At 29.5% G+C, this 9,783-nt stretch overlaps 1 long non-coding RNA gene across 1 annotated transcript; it reads left to right on the top strand.

Annotated features, from left to right (window-relative positions):
• Positions 1-1,908: 1,908 nt before the first annotated feature.
• Positions 1,909-9,507, top strand: LOC143227999 (uncharacterized). The gene is made up of 4 exons (XR_013015143.1): positions 1,909-2,039; positions 3,454-3,567; positions 5,483-5,592; positions 8,893-9,507. It is a non-coding gene; the product is annotated as an uncharacterized LOC143227999 (long non-coding RNA).
• The last annotated feature ends 276 nt before the right edge of the window (positions 9,508-9,783 follow it).

The raw sequence follows: 9,783 nt of genomic DNA, 5'->3' as shown, positions 1-9,783 counted from the left end.
TCGGGGAAGTTTACACTTTATTATAACAAATAAAAAATATGAGACTAAGACTGCAATAGTGACTGGTTAGCTGTATGTTATATGCAGACTTTGGTTAAAGTATTTAACCTAACTATTGGATATTACACTGAAACTCTGGATTGCTTATAATAGGATTTATTATATAATTAAATTTAATCTTTCATTTTAGTTTTCTATTCATATCTTAAGCATACCTTAGATCTCAGCAGCCAGATAGGATGTTTGTTTTATTTTGGAATTTTGCACGAAGCTACACAACGGCTATTTGTGTTTCCAAACAGTACAATCATACGAATGAGAAATCAAGAAATTTTGGTACCATAACACTATGATATGAACAAAGATTTCTTAAGTTCATTTATGTTTGTTTATTTTATTTTGCTCTCCGTGTTTGATTTTTCTTTGCATAAGAGTATAAACCTTTGTTTTATTGCTACTTTTAATTACATGCTGATGTTAGTTTAGCAAAAATTAACTCGTTTGTTGCTACATTCTCATTTTTTCCTCCCATATCTAATCTCCTGTCGAGACACTTAAGCAACTTTGTTTATTTCAAGCTGGTCAATCTGGCTACCTTGCATCAAATTGCTAAGTGATTAAATTTGTTAAATTTATTTTGTGACACAAATGTTTAATAAAAAAGTACTATTAAACGAGCCTACACTACTCTTATCTATGTATTATACATATTACATATATTAAGTGTCTATTGGCCGAGTAGTTAAGACACTCGACTCGTACTCTGACGGTCCTATGTTCGAATCCAAACATGCTCGCTCTTTCAGGCGTGGGGCGTTATAATGTTTCGATCAATTCCACTATTCGTTAGTAAAAGAGTAGCCCAAGAGTTAGTGGTGGGTGGTGACGACTAGCTGCCTTCCCTCTTGTCTTACACTGCTAAATTAGGGACGGCTAACGGAGATAGCCCTCGTGTTGCTTGGCGCGAAATTCAAACCGAACAATTAAAATATTGTATGATATTGTGTATGTTTTAAAAATAATAAATTGTATTGCATCTCCATTTAAATTTGATTCCAGTAATGTTGATGAATACACAAATGGTTTTATTCATTATGGCATGTGTTTATTTGAGTAATGCAAATTAATTAAATTGGAATTTGTATCTCTTTATGTGTTAGTAAAGATTTAAAATGATCTCTATAACAATGTTAAGTCTTTGTTGAAACAGTCTAAATAACTCCTATTTTTCTGTAAATAAATATGTATGAGCAAAGTAACAGAGCATAGTGTTGGGTGGTACGGATTTTATAAAGATGTTAGGATATTTAACGACGCAGATGAACCTTGCGTCGTTTTGATTGTAATAGTTACATTTGTAATAATAAATTCGTCGCATAAAATGTATTCGTAACGTGTGTTACTGTATTAGCTCCAACGGTATTTATATGTTCAAATATTTATGGCTGGTCTTTGTGGACATTATAATTATGCGTTGTTAATAATGTACCACAATCATTTATTCATGCTGTAAAACGAATTGTTTTGTCATCAGCTCACGAAACTATATGAATCGATAGACCTAGATGTAGAGTGTGGTTCTCAACCTAAAGTACGCTTTGGCAACTGCTTTCCCATTAAACAACTAAATGTTTTCCAAATATTTTATGACTGGAAATGTAATACATCATGCTAGTAATTTATTAAGTCATTTCGTATGCTTCCAATTGTTTCTGTTTAATGAAAAAAATGGAGTATAATTAGTTACGTTTAGAACATAGCGAGTATTATCTTACTATATATGTTTCTGAGTTCTAAAGGGAAAATTTCAAGGATTTGTATGCGTGGACATATTTTTTTTTTATTTATTCGGATTATTTATAATAAAATTCAAACTAAATAATCTGATCAAAAGTTCCCCCATGTAGTGCTATATCCCCTTCTTTGATGGGGAATCATATCATATGGAATTATGGGATAGAAAATAAGCACTGAAATTGATTTTGTGATGACGTGGTCAATGCCATGTTCATATTAATTGTGCAGGTGTGACGTGTATGGTAAGTATGTAAAGTGTATGAGAGGAATATTCAGTATTTATATCCATTTTAATCTAGACTTCGAAACTATTATTCAGTCACTTGATGCAAAAGAAAGTAACTTCATTTTTTTATAATAAAGGAAATGCCATTTTATTATACTTTAGGTGTACAGTTATGTTGGAAATATGAGAACTACCGTCATACTCACAGGGAATATAATAGAGCACAAATTAAAGTTTCAATGAGTAATCAAAATTTCTGTTGGAAGATACCTTTACCACTAAAGCAAATATTTTACAAAAGAAGTTATCATCAGGAAGAGTATGTGTTGTTTATATGATCAAACATCACTGTTGTTTTTTCTCAACATTTAGTTATGCTCTTTCCACCTGACCTAGGGCTACTGTTACATTACTAGAACCAAATATAATTAGAACATCTTAAATAATTTAACAGTTGGAAGATTCTGATTTTATATTTTGTTAGGAGAAGCCTTTTTTTTTTCAAAGGTATTTTAGCAAAATTATTTTTACAATTAGAACAAAAGGTAAATTTGAAGTTGGGAAGGTGGCCAACTCCTCTAAAACGTAAGACAAACACATGTTTTATGGAAACTAAACCAAAGCAGTGATTATATTAATATTGTAAAAGTGATGCATGCAGCTTTGATTTTAAATTATTATGTGATAGTGAAATTGTCATTTCTAAAGTGAAGTTTAGAAAATAAGTAATTTAATTTTAAAAGTTAATGCAAAGGCTAACAAAGATTAAAATTTGAGATTTAGATACTGGCCTAGTGAATAATGCACAAAATATTATAATTCATGATTATTTTTTGAAGTTAACAGGTCACTTCTTTATCATTTGCCATTTCATTTTCTGTATTTCTACATATTCATGTTGTGTAATGTATATGTCATTTAGAGTCCTGTGTAATATCAAAACAACAAATACTAAACCTTTAATCATCTTTAGTAGTTTTCCACATACCTGCTTAAGAAAAACTAAATGTGAAAAAGCAGTAATCACTATTTATTTATTTATCTGTTGAAATATTCAAACGTTTACTAACTTAAAGAGAAAAGAAATATGCCATAACAAATGTATATTTGTGTTTCTAAAACTTACTACCTTGTATTTTCAAATCATCATATCTGATTTCTCTGTTCAGACATAAAATAGCTTTAAGCCTTTTGAACAACTGAATTAAATCATTTCAAGTTTTCTGCTCTGGTGAAAACAAGTTAAATGTGTTGTTTTTTTTTTACACCAACTATCATTATAATATATGCAGTATGATAATAGCTTTAAGAACCAAAGTCAGTACTGTAGAATAAGGTGGGTCTTTTACCAAATAAGTGTAGATCTTCTACACAAAGAACTTAAATGATTCACTTGAAAGTCAAATGTTTCTGTTTGTTTTTAAATAAAGATATAGTGGACTTTCTTGACTTCAGAATGCTGGAGTGGTCATGTGACTCCCCATCTCTCTGTCTGTGACTCTGTCCCTTTGATATGACTAGAGTTTATCAATGCCATTTCTATGGTAAGAAAATCAAAATACATACTAAAATTATTACTAGTAGTATGAATGTTTTATAAGTTAGAGACCACATCCACCATCCCATCCTTTCAGTGGCTCACCAGTAAACATCAGGGTTAATAATGCTAAAAGTTGGATTTTGGCACCCACTGTGGGCAAAATACAGTCCATTACATAGTTTTACACTTAATAATAAAAGCAAATAAAATTTAAGTTAGCAATATTTTTGTAAATTATCTTGTGTTTTCTTTAGACACATTCCAGAATTCAGTTTCCACAATGTGCTGGAAACACATTGGTCAGGCTCACAAAAGATGATTTTTTCTCTCAGCATGAGTATAACATTTATTCTCCTTTTTTGTATATTGTCATTATTATTAAAAATTTACTGAAAGTGTACAGGGATGATCTAGTGAATCAATGATGTATAGAAGTAACGTTGAATATAATTTCAAATGTACTATGGGTACCTTTACAAAATGTGGAAAGCTTTTAATAAACAGTACAATTCTGTTGTACACAAAAAAATATGTAATAATAAAGTATTTGTATTCAAGAAGTATCTATGAACTGAGAAACCAGTCAAGATAGAATGCAAGATTGTTTTGTTTGGAAGAATTAAAATACTTTTGTCCATTGTACAGGGTGTATGATGCATTTGTATAACACCTGAAACCTCCAAAATGCATATCTACAGTTTTGTTAGTAGTCACATATATTGTTACTGGCATTTCTCACAAATTATCACTAAACCAGTAATGTAGGGTAATATGAATAGTTGATAACTACAGTCGAATACATAATACTGTGTTGAATGGTACTGTGTAAAAAGACATGGCACATACAGTTTACCCCCACCAGCAACATAGAGTTGAGTAATTTCTGAATTCTTTATCCCTAATATTGAAATATATTTCTGTATTATTGCCCAATTATTAAATACTGAGTTGATTTAGAATTTAAAACAAAGAAACAAATATCCCATGGTGTTGGACTCCTCAAGTACTTTTAGATTTAATTCAAAGAATATGACTGGTAATTCTGAAGAGCAATAGTAAGTCTTTTGATCAAGCAGGGAAGATAGTTGATGAGTTTTAATAACTCTGTGAAATTTGTATAATGTAGAACATTGAAAGAAATAAAGATTGCATGAGTTCCATAATAGAAAACTTTGTTTTAAAACTCTAGAATCACTCACAAAATAAAAGCTTTCAAGTTCAAACTAACACAACAGTAATATGTTTTTACAGCAATTCAAACAACTGCTGTATTTTCCTCTCCAAGATTAGAAAAAAACATCTTTATTCAAGAATATATGAATAAATTTTTGTGTATCAATTCTGTATGTTGTTTACATTTTTATAAATGGATATGAAAGGGCATAATACTATGCTAATCCTCTTGTTTGAATAGAAGTTAGGTGCAACAACAATTATTCACTAAGGCTTATACTTGCTTGGCCTGGTTTCTTTGCCATGTCCATCAAAAATGGTATATGAACTTGTATATTTAGTATGAGTTGGTGATTTGTGTTCCTTGTAAATGCATGATTAACTTAGGTATTTCCTGGTAGTGTAAGAAATCACATAAAGAACTTTTGTTGTAATATATAATTAATTTTACTGTTGTCTTTGTCTTATGTAGATGTGATCCTTGTCTGCTTCAGCAGCTAGCTGCAAATTTTGTTACAGAACATGGAAACTAAACAGTCCAGTGAAGCAGCAGTGTGTTTTGTTATTGTATAAGTAAAGACTATTTATTTGTACACCTGTGTTTGATTTTCGTGTCCAATGTATATTCTGTTTAATTTAGCCTAGAATCTGTTGTGTACATTGCAGATACGTGGTACTTACTTGTTTTAGTATCAGTGTTCCTTAATACCATGTTTTTACAGCACCTTCTTTTATCTTTAATTCAGAGGAGTCCCAGTGTACACAGGTGATGCTATCCTTTTCCTGGTGAGGAGCTGCACTGCACATCATGTGGAAACACGTACTGTAGTTTTTAGGAAGTGAACTAACTTTAACAGTAAGTATTGCTTGTTGAGTGCAGCAAATACAGGGAAGACTAGGGGACCTTTATTCCTTGCTCTATCTTACTTACCACAGCATCTGCTAAAACAGAACTCTTTGGTGTAATAGTAAGACAAGAAGAGGAAATTAAATCTTTTAACATTTATTTCTGCACAAATGCACCTAAGTAAAAGATATATTGAAAAATAAAGAAGCTCACTAAATGTTTCTGTTTTTTTTCTCATCTATTTTCTAATTGCATTCTCATTGTACTGTATAAGTAAAGAATTACAGTTGACTAGTTTTTGTTTGACAAAATATGTCAGAACCATAAAATCCAAAGAAAATATTTGTCGTTAGCATGCTCTTAGGTTAAACTTTTTTTTAAAATCTATTTTAATGAACTAAACTTCTGAAATAAAAAATGTAATACATTTTGATAGTCGTTAATATCAATGTATTTTAGAGAATTTTCACAGAGGAAAGCTCTTTTCATTAAATGTTTTTTAAATAGTGTCAAAATTGTGAACATTTTTTATAACACTGTACTGCATCTAATATATGTTTATTGTCTAGTTTCAAAAAATTTATAGATATGTTAATTATATGCTGTATTGAAGCTTTAAGCTAAATTTTGGGGTTTCATTCTTGTAGTTAGACAAATTAGACTATATATATTGTATAGTTTGCAGTTTTTGCTTAAATTTATGTTTTTTTTGTTAGAGTATGTGTATATCTATCTGTATGTTTAGATGTTTTATTTGTGTAATCTGTGATTAGGCTTAAAGTAAATGTTATAGTGTCACTTTAGAACATTTATCTTAAAAAATTGATAATAAAAGCTAAGCTTACAAACATTACGAGTCTAAGTAACTTCAAGTAACAAAATATACATTTATTTTGAATTACAAGAAAAGATTTAGATTTGTGAATAGTTAACATGATCAGATATTAATGTTTGTTTTACAGAATACTGATTTTTCAAAATGTTAGAAATTTGTGTAATTACACATATATGTATTATATATTTACTTGTACTTCAGTACAGCTTTTTTTGCATGTTTTTCTTTCTACACAAAGTATGATTAATGAATATAAAGAAGCTTAAAACTCATGAATTGGAAAGAGAATAACAGGGCAGGCTGTTAGAAGTCTGTGATTGTTGATTCTTTTGATCAGTGGCTGATACACAGTTTTCATTGTTTCTGCATGAGTGGATCATATAACTGCTCACTGATTATTATAGAAAAGTTCATATGATACTTTACCAATTTTGCAGTAATGTTAATGGGACAGTATTGATTCTTTTAGAAAGGATGTTGTACATGTTTGTGTGTTTACTGTTTCTTACAGAGAAGTTGAAATGACTGTAAACTGATTTTTACACAGAGAATGATGTAAAATTTTGTCCACAGATTTTTAACAGAGAAACTGATCTGAATCAGTTTGTTGTTTCTTACATTGATGCCTGTCAAAATTGTGATTACTGACACTTTTAACTGAAAAGTTGAGATGACCATTACTGCAAAGGTGACTGATTTTTTACAGCAAAACTTGTGTTAGGTACTTTATTTACTGATTGTTACAGAGAAACTGATGATATATATATATAAAATATCTATGTGTTTTTCTTTTTGGTATGATAAATATTGTGGAATTAGAAACAAAAGTATTTTGTAATTTACTTCACATGAAACATTAAAATTCATGTTAAAAGTGATGTACATGTTTAAATTTTTCTTGAAGGATCCAGAATTTGAAATGGAAGATAACGTTATTTAGCCTATTTTTACAAGTTTAATTTTCGTGGAAGACTGGACATATCATTGTTATGTTTCCAGATGAGAAAAAAAAAATGGTTTAGGCTAAAGAATCTTATTATTTACTCTTGATTTTTTTGTAAAACATTTTCAAGTAGGTTTATAATACTTTGTATTATTGTAAAGGATTCATTTTGCCACTTGACTGATAATAGATTAAAATTATATTAATTTTAATACTTTATGATTATGTAAGTTGCATGATAGTTATATTTTTGACGTCAGTATGAACCTATAACGTTTTAAATGTAGCATTTTATATGGTGATTATAAAGGAATATTCTGTAATGATAATATTTTTAAATCTTCTCTTTGAGGTGGATAAAACTTGACCAGAAGCATATTGAGAATTGTAAGCCTTATTTCAGAATGTTTTCACATTGTACAAGGTGTTTTGCAACCATCTTTTGCTGTATTATTATGCTTATATCACTTTCCAAGTTTGCAGTATGTCTCTTTTGACAGTATAATATTGACAATCAAAATAAAATGTTAGTCACTGTACAGAATATTGTGGGACCAAATAACACTGTCTAGAACTGATGATGTAGCATTATTTAGGAATAAGATTGATGTGCTGACAGAATGATGTAAGACATTAAACATCTCAGACTCTTTATTAAATACCATTCCAAGTCCATGCTTTCTTGAATAAAACTTGTGGGTCCTAGTGTCACTTTTGTAATTTTGATGTTATTGTTACATTTTGAATGTTGGGTTTTCTTTATAATCACTTTTTACATAACTGCTCTATTTAATGTACTTATATCATTAGAAACTTACCTCCTTTTACGGCATACTCAACACTTGTTGCTTTGTATGTAACCAACAGGAGGAAAATTATTGAGAGGCAGAGTGCTTAATTGTTGTGCGCTGTGTATAATATTATAAACACAACCAGTCACTCTTGTCCTACAAAAAGTAATTCAAAGATAAGATTTTGACATGTTTTAAATTCTTGCCAATATAACAAATTTAATCAAAATAAATGCAGTTTGGGGACTGAATTCAGGAACTTATTGTGGAGTTGTTTATGCCATTTTCTGATCCTTTTTTTATTTTGAAATACTTAATTGTCTATAAAGAAAAAGTTGCACAACATCTCTAATAGCATATTGAAATAAAAACTTTCATTTAATGTTTCTGTGAATTTTTATGAAAGATTTATAAAGTAGCAATTGTATGATGTGTATTTATAGCAGAGATCTCTGGTTTATACAGAGGCTTTGTCATTGTATGTTCCACATACAAGTTGTTGCTAATGTTTAAGAGCATTTTTCATCAACCTGTATTTCATGAGACTTTACAATAAATTACAGTAGTTGATATTACATAATGTGCTGAAAGCATAGAAAAAAATTTGTTTTACATTGTTTTGTTGTCACAGTGTTTCTCTTTTAAGTCTCCTTTGATAATACATTTCATTTTTGTTGTTTTCTGTTAAACGAATATTAATGTTCATGTGCAGTTTTGATGCATATTCTTTTCTCATGTAGTTGGAAAATATGGGGAAAAACCCCAGTGGGTCAAGCTTATATCTTACAGTGGATAAATTTTGTCAACTATGAAAATCTGCCAAGTGCCTACATGAATGCATTTCCTTACATGGATATCATGAAGTACAACAGACAAATGAATTATGGTCAAAGAAAAATGAGAAGTCCTGTAAAGGTCCTGAAGTCTTACCAACTTTATTAATGTAGTATTCAATTGGATTTGTAGCATTTGAGTATTCATCATGTAATTATGACTTATGATTATGGATGTATATTTACACATAATTTGGTTATTATATGAAAATTATCTTAACCTAATAATCATTATGAAAAAGTTTTAACTTATACTTTTAATTATTATTATCTATATTGATTACTAAACTATATTTTTGTCATTGAAAAATTATTCTTGGTAAATTATTGTAACTAATGTGCTTTATTACTTATGAAATTTAATATTCCTGTTACAACTCATTTTCAGAAATAGTTGCAAATATAAAGTGTTTTCAACACTGATAGGAGACAGTGGATTTAGTGTTATCAGGCTGTGCTGATTGAATTGATCAGAAAAATTTGCTTTATATCTTAACCTTCAGTAAGATATTACCAAACAGCTAAACATGGTGCACACATTAAGTGCCTAATAAATATGAAATACAATAATATTTTATATTGGTTTGCTCACTACAAAAATATCATGAAATAAATCATTACCAGCATTTTTCAGTGTGCTTGTATTGCTTTCTTTATCTTTCCACTTGCTTTTATGGTTAAATTAATCCTGGATGTTTACTGAACCATTTTAGGCAACTGACCATGCTAAGGACAGTGAAGATAACAAAAGTTTGAAATGTTTTAAAGAAGTTTACTAGTTGGAGAATGAAAAGGTGA

Source organism: Tachypleus tridentatus, chromosome 1 (genome assembly GCF_004210375.1).
Source record: "Tachypleus tridentatus isolate NWPU-2018 chromosome 1, ASM421037v1, whole genome shotgun sequence".
In the NCBI taxonomy this organism is placed as follows: domain Eukaryota; kingdom Metazoa; phylum Arthropoda; class Merostomata; order Xiphosura; family Limulidae; genus Tachypleus; species Tachypleus tridentatus.
Note: the sequence above shows the minus strand (reverse complement) of the source record. Positions and strands in the feature narration are given on the sequence as shown.